Source organism: Calliphora vicina, chromosome 2, assembly GCF_958450345.1.
Source record: "Calliphora vicina chromosome 2, idCalVici1.1, whole genome shotgun sequence".
Lineage (NCBI taxonomy): Eukaryota > Metazoa > Arthropoda > Insecta > Diptera > Calliphoridae > Calliphora > Calliphora vicina.
Window position 1 is genome coordinate 97,637,587 of NC_088781.1, and position 17,029 is coordinate 97,654,615.

The 17,029-nt window shown below is 27.6% G+C and overlaps 1 protein-coding gene across 2 annotated transcripts in view; it reads right to left on the reverse strand.

Annotated features, from left to right (window-relative positions):
- The window catches only part of Ufd4 (ubiquitin fusion-degradation 4-like), a 40,194-nt gene extending 23,365 nt beyond the window's left edge, over window positions 1-16,829 (reverse strand). For both annotated transcript variants that reach the window (XM_065502623.1, XM_065502622.1), the window contains exons 1-2: window positions 16,439-16,829; window positions 6,964-7,035 (exon numbers count right to left, since the gene is read on the reverse strand). The gene's annotated coding sequence lies outside the window, so the exon portion shown is untranslated. The remainder of the gene's footprint in view (window positions 1-6,963; window positions 7,036-16,438) is intronic.
- Window positions 16,830-17,029: the final 200 nt, after the last annotated feature.

Genomic DNA, 17,029 nt, shown 5'->3' on the forward strand with positions numbered 1-17,029 from the left:
TACACTGTGGCTCGTATGACAAACCTATCTGTATGGTATTCCTAGGTACTCTGTGCTAATATATATACATACCCAAGAAACTTCTGATATCAAATTGAGAATGAGTTAAAATCAAACTCCTTGATAATGATTTGAAAATAGTCAACAATCAGGGGAATTAATTTTCAAAAATACCTTTATTCTTAACTTATTTAAAAACGTTATTCTCAAATGTGAATTGCAACTGAGTGTGGAACATTAATTTTATGTATTTCTTGGATAAATTTCGAATTTTAGATTTATGAAAGAAACAAAATATCAATAATATAAAAAATCATAACTTTTTTTTAAATGTATTCAAGTTGCAGTTCTTTTGAAAGACATTTAATATCATATTCAAATAGCACAAATCATTTAATAAAACACAAAATTAAAAGTTTTCTGTCCAAAATTATATACAATTTTAACAGATTTCACCTCACTGGCTCTGCAGAACAGTAGGAATAAATATAAATTTCGAATGTATAAATAAACATAGCTCATTATGAACCTAGAAATTCTAAAACTTTAAGCTAAAATATAATTTTTTTTATTAAAATTATCAAACCTATGCTAGTGTTAACAGCAGGTTAATTATTTACTATTTCTCAGATAAAATGTCATTGTCTGTTTCATAATCAATTTTTATAAAACAAATTTTGTTCTATAAAGCATTAAATTTTAAAATGGTTTATGAATATGACGGAGTGTTTATGTTGCTTAAAGTTTAATCTAATGTAGCAAAGCAGTTGATGTTCAAAATGTTTTGACTACATTGTATTTAGTGTCCAAAAAAATGAAATAAATAATTGCAATAAATATGAAATTTCATTCCACATGCAATTTCATTCCTGTCATTAAAACCATAACTTTGATGTCTAATTTACATAATGTGTTTATATTTACCTTTAAGTACTAATATTAAAATGTAATCCTTATTGTTTTGCAATTCTATATCAATTTTGTGGACGCTACTAAGAAATATGTTAGTACACAATTCTCGGAAATTTTACATTTTTGAATTTTAAGGATCTATTTATTATTTTATAATTTTACGAAATATTGTCAAATGGTACAATTTATTAGATATTAACATATTTGTTTGCTTTTTTGAAATAACATTATAAATAACATATCTGATCTAATGTTTTCATTATTTAAAATTAGCTCATAAGGCGTTAAAAATATTAAATTAAGCTTTTTAAACAAAAATATATAAAAAATTCAAATTCAAAATAATTAGAGCTAGTTTCTTATTTGTCAGTTAAAATCAGCTTAACATGCTGTTATATTAAACCTGAAACATATGTTGCCGGGATTTAAACAATGATTGTGTTTCTCACTAATGGATTAATTTTGTAAGCAGGAATGCACATGTGTATTCCCAAAAATGTTTCATATAAATATGGCAGTACTTAAAATTTTATAAGAAGCAACCGCGTACATAACTTTTTTTGTAAAAGAAAAAGTGACATTAAAGTATATAAAATGTATACTAAAAATTATATTTATGATAATAAAGCAAATCAAAAGAAAGAGCTTTGAGAAAGAGAAAGAGAATTGTATATTTTATGTTTCATCTGTTTCTGTTTTGGTATTTTATACCAAAGCACGGTGGTAAATTCCGGCCAAAAATGTTTTTTTTTTTTGGTTAAAAGTTTATTCGGGAATACAAAATTAGTATTTTAGTTTTTATAATTTTTGTTTTTTTTTAATTTTTATAAAATTTTGATGGTAAATGTTTCTTAAAGTATTTATAGACGGCAATACTGAGTATTAACACTTTTCAAATTTAAAATATTATTGAAATCATTCGGTACTTCAAAAAATCGTTTCGAAAAAACATTTATTGTTTACACAATAGTATTACAAATATTTTATTTCTTTGTTGATAGATATTTTTCTGCAAACTTTATTTTTATTTTATATTTTTTGACATTTTTGTTTGTATTTATAAATACATACCCGATACATATGAAAATAAAAAGTATTTGAATTGTTTTAAACAAATATTGAATACCGACCGTAAATCAAAAAAATCATTCGTAGTTTTTGAAAATCTAATACAAATTTTTTCTAGACGATGAAATTATATTATGATACTTGAGTATCTGACAAATATTAATACTCAGTATTGCCGTCTATAAATACCTTTAACACTTCAGAATATACAGTATCATAATTATTTTGGCTATAAAGTAACTATATGGTTATTTATAGAGCTGTAAAATTAATATTAGAAAATGTGATTTTTTTACTTTTGAATTGAAGTAGCCTGTGCTTTTTTCTTTAAAGTTCTTTTGGCAAATTAGCACATGCTTTTATAAAACAGTTAGCAGTTAAACATTCTACGTAGTTTTTAATGAGTTTTTGCATGTTATTTTTATATAAAATTGAAATGATTTGGAACTAGTTTAAAATCTATAAAAACTAAATTAAAAAAAAGTTTGAAAGGCCAGAACAAAAATTTAAAGGGGCTATTAGAGGTTAAGTGTAAATTACATCTAATACTGTAAAGCATTGTTAGGCAAAAAGAGGCATTTAATTTGTGTGCTCTTTTGGGTAAAAATAAAATATCCACAACAACATCAAGAAACTGAATGAATTGTGTGTATTTTTACGCTCTTTTGTTCACATTCGGGTTGTTTGACGAAAATCATCGAAACCTGAACAATATGAACGCCTACCATGGCTGTAAAGTATCAAGAGTAAGTACTATAAATTTCAGCTGCAATTATTTGCCATTCTAATAACCAGAACGATTTCAGTGCCTACATATTTTAGAAATTTTTTTTGTATTTTTTTGGTCAATTTCAAAAATGATGTAAGTTTGAGAGTTATTTACGTCTATGCTGAATTGGCCAAACTATGTATTTGTATGTCGAAATTTTTTCAATGGATCATTTATGTTATTTTTAATTATAAACTGATGGATCAATTGTGTTTTTTTTAAATGTACACCAAATTTCAAATTTTATATGAATAACCTAACTTTTTCGATAATTTCAAAACGTCCACGTTTGTTTGGCCAAACCCTGTATATGTATTCCGAAATTTGTACGACCATTTTTTTCAATCACTTATGCTATTCTTCATTTTTGGACTAAATTTCAGGAATTTACATGAATAACCTAATTTTTTCGATGCTTTTAAAACGTCCATAATCCCTTATATGTAATCCGAAATTTGAATGACCGATTTTTTTTGATCACATATTTTATTCTTTATTTTTGGAATAAATTTCAGCCGCTTATATGAAATTTTTTGATACTTTTAGAACGTCCATGCTTTTTTGACCAAACCCTGTACTTGAACATCGAAATATTTATCGATCGGTTGATTATGTTATTTTTAATACAAATACCAAATTTCAAACATTTTTATGAAGAAATAAAGAAGTTATAAATTTTTGGCCGGAATTGACCACCGTGCAATGGTTTAACTCACCAACGATGCTCAGTTAAACCGAGATTATAAAGTAAATAAACAATAAGTGAGAAACACAATTTTTAGTTTAATTTAGGTTTAAATGAAGAATGTAGATTATCTTTATCCCAGAAACTAGCTCTAAGTGGTAACGATTATTTATAATTTATATTTATAACGTTTATATTATAATTTATTCAAATTATTCCGAAAACTCGTGGATGTTCATAGTCACAGAATTCTATTCCGATCGAAATTGGAATTATTATTAGTATTTTCACATGGAATAAAACGAAAATTTTTGGAATAAAACCACCTTACGTGGAATTGAATTTTGTATAATATTCAGCCTTATCATATAAGACGTAGGCGTTTTACGACAACGACTGTTTCTTACTAGATTAATGAAACGACTACGCCTTACATGATAAGGCTGATTATTGGGTGTTCTTCAAGTTTTAATTAATATTTTTACTTAATTTTTGATTTAATAAGCAAAACATTGCCAATTCAAAATTAAAAAAATTAAATTATTTTTTGCGAATAAACAGAATTAATTGGAATCTAACGAAGGTATAACAAAATCTAATAGAAATTGAAGCCATTTCAATACAAATGACAAATGGTGTCAGGTTTGTACATACACATCTGCTCAAAATAATAGATACACCTAATTGGAAAAAATTTAAATGGCGGTAACATTGAAAATTTCCTCGCAAGCGTTAAGAATACATCATATTATTAAAATTTCTATCTGGCAATGTCATGTCAGTCAAAAATCTGGCAACTATTTGCTTTCATGTTGATTTTTAAAAACGAATTTATTTGAATTACAAAAAATTATTTGCTCATAAAAATAGATACACATCAGTAATTTGTAATTTGTTTATATACAATTTTTTTGTTGTGCAATTTTTTGTTCCTATTTACGTGAAACAGTAAGTATAATTTAAATTTTAGCAACAATTTTATAAAAAATAGGACTCTTTTGAAGAAAATGGGACGAAATCATCATTGTACCGAAGATGAGAAAAAAATTGTTCAAACGATGAGAAATCAAGGAAAATCATTACGGGAAATAGCAAAGAGCATAGGAAGATCTTTACATTTTGTCCAAAATGCTTTATCTAAAAAACAAAAAAGAGAAACTCGCGGTAGACCAAAGAAAACCAGTCCAGAAACAGATAGGCGGATCGTCCTTATGGTTAAAAAAGACCCTTTCATATCATCGAAAGCTATTTCTGCGGAGCTATGTAACGAAATCAGTCCACAAACAGTTCGTCGTCGTCTTTTACAAGCTAAATTGCCGGGAAGAATTGCCAGAAAAGTGCCACTAATGCGCCAAAAAAATATCAAGACAAGATTAGAATTTGCTAAAGAGCACTTACAATGGTCCGGGTGTGAAGGCGAAAAAAAATGGAGAAATATTTTATGGAGCGACGAAACAAAAATAAATTTGTTTGGAAACGACTGCCAAAGAAATGTACGCCGACCAAAAGGAAAAGAATTCCACGTTAAATTTACAAAAAAGACGGTAAAACATGGCGGGGGAAACATAATGGTTTGGGGTTGCTTTTCATGGAATGGTGTTGGTCCGATATTCCGAATAGAAGATACCATGAATGCTAGTGGGTATAGAGACATATTGGAAAACGTAATGCTTCCATATGCATCGGAAAATATGCCATTAATATGGACATTCCAGCAGGACAACGACCCAAAACATAGTTCAAGATTAGTTAAAAACTGGTTCTTGGAGAATAACGTACCTGTTTTAAGCTGGCCCAGCCAATCCCCTGATTTAAACCCAATAGAAAACTTGTGGAGTGAATTAAAGATAAGGCTTTCGAAGGAAGTTTTCAAAAATAAAGACGATTTATGGGAGAAAACGCAAAAAATATGGTACGAGATTCCATTGGAGAAGTGTCAGAACTTGATATCCAGTATGCCCAGAAGAGTGGAGAAAGTTTTACAAAACAAAGGTGGATATACTGGATACTAGCTTTACTTTAATAATAAACTAATTTTTTTAAGATAAAATTTATTAGCTTTTGTTTAATAAGAATTTTTAAAAATGTATCTATTATTATGAGCACCAAATTTTTCGAAATTTAAGAAATTTAATTTACTTTATAATATTTATTATTAATTATGAAATATTTTGTTTTTGTTTTTTACTCTCCTTTTAACTATAAATAAAAATCGACTGAATTTTTTTTATAATTTTACAATATACCATTATTTTTTTTCGTTTTTAAAAAATAAATTTTGGTGTATCTATTATTTTGAGCAGATGTGTATATAACCAAAAATAGAAATAAAGTCAGTTTATCTCTTTATATTAAATTTTTATTGCATTTTTTATTTGTATTCAAAAAACAAATATAATTATTTATTGATTATATATCAATTGATTTATTCGCGACTAAATTTTTTTATATTTGAGTTCAAAATACAGAGTTCACGAAACAATGTAAAATAATGGTAAGCTATATTCCCTTAAAAAATTTAAAAGAGCTTGATATACATTTATGGGAGTACCGAATAATTTATGGCTATGCAAATCTATCTATCTATATATATAAAATACAAAAAATGTTTCTACCTATGTCCGTTATAGACTCTAAAACCTTCCAACCGATTAGCTCCAAACTGGTATCATTGGAAAGGAAATTTTCTGAATATGGTTTTAGATACCTAAAATACAACATTAGGTCCATACGGTGCTTTCGTAAAGAAGATTTTCGAATTTTCTCATACCAATATTTTACATCTATATATATAAAAATGGATGTATGTTCCCAATGAACTCAAAAACGGCTGTACCGATTTTAATGAAATTTTCAGGGAATCTTCAGAATAGCCTAGCGGGTAACACTCTAAAGTCAGATTTTTGATTTTCGGTCTGTGGGCGGAGGGGCGTGTAAAAATCAATTTTTTACATTATACAGCTAATGCCATCTATATATATAAAAAACCGCTGGACCGATTTCTATGAAATTTTCAGGGAATCTTCAGAATAGCCCAGCGGGTAACAGTGTATAGTCAGATTTTTCGGTATGTGATAAACAATTTTGTTTACTCTTGCATATTAGTGCATGAATAAGAAATTTCCATATGAAATCTACTTTTAATCAAAAAATTATGATGTTAATAAACTCGATGACCAAATACAATTGAAAGTGTCTGGCGAAACAATAAAATACAAATCGATTGAAACAGTAATGAACGAAGAACAAGTCGTCAATTGTCCTACTGAATTTTTGAATTCATTGGAACCAGCCACCACATGTATTAACATTGAAGGTTGGATTACCGACTTTTTCCGACACTGTATATTAAAATCGAGATCGAGATGCAATATAAAACAGATGTTTTCTAAAGGCCAGCAACGCGGACCGGGTTCAGCAAGTAACTTATAGATTGTATAGAGCTTTGATACTATTATGGCGTTAGTAAAATTTTTTATGTTCACAAAATAAAACATTAAATACAATTTTTAAATAAGAAAATACTTACCGTATTTTTTTAGTTTATGCCGGTATAATGTAAGTCTTATGACTTTCAAATCAAATCGAGTTTTTTGTTGATCTGAAATAAAGAAAATATATATATTATGTTCATGTGTGTTACTATTTATTGTTGGTAATAGTTACTATTTATTGCTAAAATAGAATTTAAACTTTGTAATTTTCGTTAAATTCAATCAAATTAATTACATTCGGACCGGTACAAGTCCGAATTACTATGGCGATATGTACGACGTTGGAAAGGCCTTTTAAATGTCTATCATTACTTATTTATATTGTCTATATTATGACTTAGTAATCCAGTTATATTTAAACAATTGGCGAGGTAGTCCTGGTTTTTTGCTTATATCTCAACCATTTGAGGGCCTATTTTTATAGCAAGCAACATCATTTTCCTTGTCTATGTTTTACATATTTGTTAAGACCAAGGCGAATTCATTACTGGTGAAGTTAAAAAGCCAGTAGACTATTTTTTGTTCGAATTGTTTTCTCACTTCTATCTGTCAAAGTTTTTTACATTTAAATATGACGTTTTTGTTTCATTTAAGAAAAAATTAAAACAGTGGAAAAGTAAATAAGTGATCGTATAAAACAATAAAGATGCATAGGTATATACATAAAAATATAAATAAAATGATTTGCTGTACTCCCTGAAAGCAAATTTAACGTCTTTATTTAATTTCAGCCCCGTTTTAAATTTTTGCAGTCAGCTGCTTAACAGCTAAGAAATATGGTTACAAAAACAAAATCCATGTTGTTTTTTGTAGAGTTATAATTGTTGAAGAATTGAAACTATTTGTAAATAAATTTCCCTTGGTTAAGAAGAAAATAAGTAGCTCTCTCTATTTTGTTAGTGAATAAGATTTTCAAAAAAAAGAAAATACATTTGGAGAACATACATATGTACATACTTAAGAATTTAAGATTTATCTGCTTTTTATATTATCTATTTACATGACTTAGTAAAAACACAACAAAACGAGGTAATCGTTTTCGATTTTCTAGATGTTAAATAGCAACCGAGCCGAGAGAATTCACGATATATTGATGTATCAATCATGTTTGTAAGTTATTTAGGTGTTGTAGTGTTTAATTTCCTAAAAGTTATAGCTGTTTAATTTAGTCTAGTTTTTTTTTATTTTACACAATAAAAATTAAACTTTTTTTTGAACTTAAAAATGTTTTCATAAGAAAATTGTTGAAAAAATTGGTGTGAATATGTACTACATATTAAGTCGTACATACACGTACAAACATGTATTTTAACAAACGTCCAACGACATTAAAAATAACAACACTCAAAATAACAATTATTGACTTTCGAATCAACAAACGTCCAAAGAAATATTTAATACACACATACATACATACATAAATATACATACGTACATTTGTATACACAAACTTATAATTATAACGACAAAAATTATATACTACTGTGTATGTAAGTATATACAGTGGGGAACAAAAGATTTAAATCAATAGAAATATCGATTCAATTTTATCATTACATCTTAAGACTAGAAATCCTATTTGGAGATATTAACAATTTAGTGAAAAATCTATTGTGTTGATTTATTGTATTGTTAAAGAATTAACAGCGATAACGTATTTGTTTTACCTTTAAAATTGAAGAATCTATATTTTATTTATATAAAAGTTTGGGTATTTGGCCCAAAATAAGATAAGAATTAATCAAAGGATTATTTTTGTTATTGCTATAAACAATATTTACCGTGTATATTCCCTTCAGGATTATTGCTTAAGTTGTCAGATTACGCTTAAGTTGTTGTTAACTAGGGCCAGGATAACATACACTTTTTGGGTATCTTTTATGAATTCTAACTAGGGTTTTTAATTTCCCGACATTTTTTGATTCCCGGGAATCGGTAAAATTTTTCTCTACATTCCCGGGTACCCGGCTATTCCCGAAATACATAATAATACTATGAATATTATAACAAAATTTCATATAAAAACTTAGTTTTATAATCATTATATGTATATAGCGCTTCGTATTAATTAATTAATTCAATTTGAGCTTAATTCACTAAAATCTTAATCCGTAATTAAATTTTGAAGTTAACTAATAACAGAATTTTTTCAAACTTTGAATGATTAAATTATTGTTGATTCAAATCTACTACAAATTGAGTTAAATGTTTTTTATTCATTCAGCTTTTAATAATTTTCAAAATGAATTGAAAAAAAATTATTACGAAATTCAATACATTTAACAGAATAGTTAAGAGATAAAATTTATGTTGATCTAGAAAATTTACAAATTATTGGATTCAAAGTAGGGGCCTTTGTTCTACTAGTGTTTTCTAGAATAATTCGCACTGGTCCATCTTGGCATTGAAGATTATTCACCTTTATTTCTAGATCGTGCAGTTTTCCATATGCTTTTTTAAATGTTCATTCGAAAAACCCCAAATAAATAATAATAATAAGCGGTCTATTATTGCCGAGGTATAAACGAAAAACTGTAAAAAAAACTTTTCCCTTTTTATTAAAAAAAAAAATAGAGTTCTAACTTGTTTTCTTTGCAGTTTCGTCAGTTTTTAATTCCCGGGAATCCCGGCTAAAAATCCCGGGAATCGGGTAGTGAAAAATTGGCAAAATTCCAGGGAAATTTGTACCGGGAATTCCCGGGATAAAAACCCTAATTCTAACCAAGAAATTTATAAATTTATTCAAAGGTTTGTCATATCTTTTTACAAAATGAAGCATGGTCTTTTAAAATTTTATTAAAATTCTGGGAAACTATGCTTAACGGAGCTTTATAAAATATATTCTGGAAAGTATGCTTAACTAAGCATACTGCTCCAAAATTAGTTTAAATAAAGTCGAATCCAGTCGTGTTTTTTTAAATAAAACAAGTGCGAGTGTTATATTCGTCTGTGTCGAATATTATATACACACCACCAACGTACGGGCACTATTTTTTGAGAATTTTGTATAAAAACATTTATCTGGTTCACCCGATTTGGTTAATTATATATTTCAAAACTTAAACTTCAACATATTCTATTTTAAAACATTATTCGCATTAATTAAGAAAATGATTCTCTAATTGATATCAGTTGATTAGCAACTTGATTAGAAAAACTAGTGTCCACTAGGAAAAGAAATATACGTGTAACAGAAAAATCAACCAAATAAAAGAGAATGCAAGGTACTTAGTACAACCTACAAACAAAGAATATAAATCATGATTTATATTATTTTGTATTAGTCACTGAGTGTCTATTAGTTGATACTAGAGTTTCGTGTTCGGTTTTAACAGAAACCGCGGTTTTTCGAGGCCGAAACCGACAATTATTCTTCGGTTTTTACTTTTTATCTATTTTCAGTAGAAAAATTAAAAATTTAGAAATGAAAAACAAACTTGTTCATCCAATGATTCACACAAGTTCTCTACAAACAAATCGATGTAAAAATGTCTTAAGATCTCTTTAAATTTGTTAAATTGTATTACAATAATTGATTCAGGCTACCTTCCGCAGGCTAGGCAAGGAAACCTGTTAATATAGAATGACACAAACTTATTTAAAAATATTGATCACACGAGTATTTCCTGAAAATTAAACTTTATATGACTGTTTATTTATTTTTGTAACTTATTATTTTTGTAAAGGCAGAATTAGTCTTTACTTTCAGTTACGTTCCGAATCAGCTGTTTCTCTTTTGTACATGAAAAACATGTATAAGTAGTTAGTTTTTCTGTGCTGTTCCATTCTGTTCCGGACGAACCTGTTAAAAACAAAAATTGTCTACGTAATTGTAAGTGACAGCGGCTTTTCAAATAAAGTAAAAAATTATTTATTGATTTTGTGAAATTTAATAGAAATTTGGAAAAAACGAGCCGTCTGGTCGAAAATATCAAAGGAAATGGGAATGCCAGGTAAGTTAATGTGTTTTAAAGAGTAATTATGTGTTAAATCAAAAGAAAAATTATATATTTTTTCAGAGAACAACGAACTGCCATAAGTAAAATCCAGAACGGAACAGAACGCAACAGCTACGGAAAGTAAAGACTAATGAAGCCTTAAGACTTACCCCCATATTCATTTCCATACAAAATTTGATATATAAACCCATAGTAGAAAAATAGAAGGTAGTTTCATTCTCTCTTTATTTTTTAAAATTCTACGTCTGACATGCTTAAGGATTTTGACGTTTTCGTTAAAATAGTAATACCATATTAATTAAAAATGTTCCCATATATTCTTTGAAGTTTGTGAAAAAATTAATACATAATTTTCATTAATTTGAAAAATTTTTACCCCAATTAATCAAATACCAATAGATGATTAAGAACAAATTGAGGCAAATAACTTTTGATCGTATTTTATACTTATAGATTATAGAATATCAATAAACTGAGCAGTTTTTGGACAGTATTAATAAATTAAATGATATAGAATTTGACGGTTTGGAAAATTTTGCCGGTTACATTATTTCAAAAATGGGTCTTACAAATTTATTGTGGATTATACAAACCAAACACCAGTTTTTTAAGCCTTTTGGAACGTTTAAATTCAATTTTTTTTAAAATTTAATGAAAATTCTTTGAAGGTAGCCCAAATTATATACTAATGTAATTTTGGATAAAAAAATTTTTAAAAGGTTTTATCTTGGGAGAACATATTTTCGAATTCGGTTTTTAAACCGCCATTTAAAAGATACAAAATATGTTCATAGTAATAAAAAAATGAAAAAAATTCTTACTTAATATACCTATAAAAATAGTCAACGTGTTTTAATTATAAGTAAGCGAATGTTAGGAATTGATCCATTAACTTCCAACACAACATACTTACTACATTTTTATTTAAATACTAAATTATAAATTACAAATTTTTTGTAAAAAATTTCTCTAAAATAAAAATCATTTTTAGGAATGTGGCAACGCTTTTTATAATGCTCACAAAATAAGGAAACTTCAAAAAACCTTATTTGAAAAAAAAATGTTGATTGAAACTACCTTCTATATTTTTATCATGTATAAACCTTTGATAAATTAAAAAATTGTTTATGAATAAGGTACTGAATTAGAGTATCCAAAACCGAAACCGAAACCGAAAACCGGTCAACCGGTTTTTTCATCTTTGTAAACTCCACCGGTTTCGGTTTTTTTAACCTTTCGGTTTTTTGACAAACCGGTTTTTATAAGACGGTTAACCGGTTTTAATTAAATATATTTTCTAAAGCTCATTCAATCATAAATATGAAAAACTTTGATACCATTTTTAAAAATAGTGATTTATTTTATAGAAAATTATAGCATTTGACAATATTTCGTAAAAGATTTAGTACACAATTCTTAACACATTTCCTATTAGCGTCCACAAATAAAAATAAATTTAAGGAGACCTTTTTCATATTAAATAAAAATTTAATATAAACCTGTTAACCGGTTTTTTTGAAGATAAAAACCGAAACCGTTTAATCGGTTTTTTTAAAAGGCAATAATCAAAACCGGTTTTTTCAAAAACACACTTTTTCGGTTAAACCGGAAACCGGTTTTTCAAATTTGCCGGTTTTTTGGACACTCTATACTGAATAGAAAAAATACTATAGTTTTTGTTAACTCAATATTCATTATTTCTTTACTAAGAAACATATCAGCCAAGTATTATGAAGATACAATAAGTAAAATAATTTAATATAATAAAAAGTACAATTAGAAGAAAAAGTACCAATTTTCCACACTTGAACCCCATCAAGTTTTAAATCAAAGAAATTTCCTGATTCTGTGTTCAATATTATAGAAAATTCAAAAAGTACCATTTTGAAGAACGAAAAATTACTCATTATTTTAATCTATATTAGCTATCTAATTTAATATGTTAAAAAAGTACCAATTTTCCTTTATCCTCTTGAATACCTACCCGTCAAGCTAGAATTTTAATTTGTAAAGCATTTCAAGTATTATCAACTGATTTTGTTTCTATAACACTTAATATTTAATAATTATCACAAAACCGAAAAAAATCGAAACCGATCGGTTTTCAATTTTTTAAAACCGAAACCGCGGTTTTTAAATTCTTCGGTTTTTTGGAAAATCTTGTTGTACCAACTTCAGGGATATAAACAATAGAGGGACCTATATGAAAAACAATGTCATCAAAAGGGTGAATATCTACTAACCACTACTGTCCAATACTCAAACACTAATATCATAAGTGATTCCAACAATAGTCAAAACAAGTAGGATAAGTTTATGAGAGAATGACATATTCACCGGAAAGATACTTATCACAGTCATCAAATCAATATCTACGCACTATCCTCAAATTAAGCTCCAATCAAATGCACTTTATATATTTTGATCCAACACTTTTTCCACACATAAGTTAGATTTTAGCAAATAACTATTCGATTTTCTGAGTCTCATTCAGTTTCAATCATTTCAACAGAGAATAATTGGTGAAAATTTCATCCTCCTCTGTCCTTCCCTCTAGAACCTATCGTAACTTCAACAGAGAGACGGATAGAGGGACCGATCGTTAGAATTTTATAATGAACCAGAGATAATATATAATTTTGTGGGTCTGCGACCACTATTTCGATGTATTACAAACGGTGGTGTTTATTAAATTCGGTTTATAAGTACAATTTTGATGATATAAACAGCACACATAGAAAGCAAAAAGTAAATCGCTTTATGTTGCATGCAGCAGAAATTTAAGAAAAAGCTGTATTGAAGGAAAGAAAGAAATATAAAACTTTTCAGATGATAGACTCATGAATCATGAAACCTCATACACTTTGTGTTGTTAAACACAATTTTACTCCGTACTGTATATAAAAACACACAAACATTTAGCGTTGACGTGTACGCAGTAATTAACCAAAACCATGATGCGAACAATTTTAAAGAGAAAAATATACAAACGAAAATACACTACATACCGTGTGTATGTTTGTTCAGGTTTTTACACAATAACGACAAAAGAAAGAAACAAAATCAATGTTTAAATACAGTACTAGAGATGAGAAAGAATCAGAATTGAAATTCATTCATTGACAGCAGCAAATCAGCGCCATAATAAATTCTAACAATATTATGCTTAAAGAAAAGCCCACGTACCAATTCCCACAATTTACATGGTTTTTGAATATCATATGGTTAATATTCATACATTTTTAATTAAAATATGATAAAATAATATTGCAACGATATGATTTTTGTATAATGCGCAGTGTTTACAAACATACAATACTTTTGTTTTTGTACAGTATACCTATTTGTGTTATTTATTTAACTATTGGTCAGCCAGTCATTTACTCATAAATACAAACAAAAATATGCAATCATTAATTTTCTGTTTGTCAATCACACAAACCATAATTCCGGTAAATAGTCTGAAAAACAAGTGCAGAATAACACATGACCATGTTTGAAAATATTATTATATGTTTTGAAAGACTAATGTGTCAGTCTGTCCCTGAAATGATATTTAAAAAGCTGTCTCCGTTAGGATTTGAAGCGCGATTAGTATTATATGTTCCAAAATTCCACTTTCTTGGATTTTAGCTCCGGAAAGAAGCAAAGTGTTGGTCTACTGCTAAAAAAAATATTTCGAAGTTGTGTTTTTAATGACAAATACAAAACAAGCAGATGTAAAAAAGTACTCCACAATGGCGAAAACAAAACAAAATAATAACAAGACTACAAACTAACAGCGAAAACAAGGCACAAAAATAAAAACAGACGGACATACACAAAACTAAGCAAACGTTCGTTTATTTTGTTTTGTCGAATATCAGAGGTTTCATAAATACGAAGTACTAAGAGGAAAATGTAAGGCAGTCAGCAACATTCGAAATCAAAATAAGAATATTCGTCTTAAATTAGCATGTGATCCGGAATATGGTTATTTGGTGTTATCATTTCAATATTATAAATATATTGCTAATTTGATACAACATTATACTGTGACGATATTGACCAATATTGCAACGACTTTTTTCTGCTTGGGAAGTTTTGAAATTTTTAGCAAACGATACCGTTATTCGTTCGCCAACCATGGTTGACATAAATCCAAAAGAAAACACTGTTTTAAAATTGAAAACACTAATTAATGTTTGGTTTTTGGTATTCTAATGATATGCCGATAGAGTTAATACTGTTGTTTTAAATAGAAAGAGAATCGTTAACCAGACATTATGAAAGTGGGACTGTATGATTTGTATGTGTCGTTTATTTTATGAACATTGTTTTACAGAGATAGTCGATGTTTTTTTAGTTATTATATGTATATGAAAAATTAAATGAATGAGAAAGTTTACAAAAATTATTAACAAAATGTTTAGATACAGTGTTGTGCAAAATAAAAGTATTATTTTTATATTTTGAAACTTAAAATTAAGGTCTCAAGATTTTAAAAGTTAAGGTTAGCATTAGAGCACGGGGTAACGATTTTAGATTTCGGAGTTATTTCTGACGGATCAAAACTGGAATCTTGCACTGGGTCTCAGGCGAAAATAGGAATATAGCTAGATATGATCTATGCAATCTATTAGGTTTTATCATGGAAATACTCACCTCTATAAGTGTGGTTATGCTAATTTCTATTATTTGTGTAACGGTATTTTGACTTATTGTAATGATAAATATACATACACACTAAGTACAATGTACATATCGTCACCTAAAATACAAAACAACGTAACATTATTTCAATGATTTTAAGAGATTGGAATAAAACCATTCCAAACTGAAGAGTATTAGTGATAATAAAATGAATTTATCATATTAGATCTTTAATCAAAATGAAAAACAGATTTCCGCACAAAGAATTTATTTATTTTTTTGTATTATTTATTAAAATATTCATTATTATCAATCAAAAATTTGAGTTTGGTTTTTTTGTTGTTACGTTGATTTGCATTTTAGTTGACATACATATGTATATAATGTACATACGTTGGATGGGTAGAAAGTAAAATAAATCTTGTAATACTGCATATACACACTTATGTATGTATGTATGTACATGTGTTTTAATTGCCGTAGACAAGTAAAAAAAAAATATCCAATAAAAAAATGAATTTTACTTTATTAAATAAATGTTATTAAATACAAAATTATTCTATATGAGAAACACAAAACAAATTGGCGTGCTTATAGGTACATACATAGAACATATGTATATTAAAAATGCTACAATTATCGATAAAACATTCAAGTGTTTACTAGCAATGCACTTGTTACAGGGATCAAGTCTTTTGATTCTCCCTTCAAAGTAAAGAAAGAAAAAAAATAACTGAGACTTATTATTTTTTCTGCCACATAGCGAAGGGGCAATGGGGTATCACTGTGGCAGCAGTGATGAAATGAAAAAAAAAACGAAATAATTAAGGTCTAAAATGTTTTCTAGTTCTATTTATTTTATCAATATTCAACATAAATAACTTTATTTTACAGTTTTGTCACCATTTAAATTACTCACCAATATTTATTGTTTTTCTAACATTTTCTTTGTTAATTTTTCGATTTATTTCGAATTTTTGTATGTGTGTTACAAATTGAACGCAGAAAGAAAATGTATAATAGGGTTTCTTTTCGTTTTTTATTTTACTTTTCCTTATGTGGACTTTTATCAGACCATTGATTTGGGAACTTTCAGAGAAAATCGTTTTTCCTTCCTTGCAATTCAATTGCGTATTTAATTTTTATTTAACAATGATTATTGATTTTTCAGGAGTTCGCATATATAACACACGTTTTTTAAAATACTTTTTTACAAAGCACGATTTCACAAAATTTTCGAATTGGAAAATTTTTTTTCAGTAGCACAGAAAAAAATTCTTTATTCACTGACGCGAGTTGTAAAATATAGTAGTAGAAATGAACTCTTCTTGTATGTGTCAAATTTTAGTTTCGGCATTCATCACCAGTTGGCGCTACAATTTGTAGTGATTTGTAGGGTTCTATATTTCTATTTTGCTGAACAATTAGAAACGTCGATTAACTAAAAAATGGTCAAATAGTCGATAATAGATTGATCAAAAATATTTTATTGCAACAGTATGCTCAAACT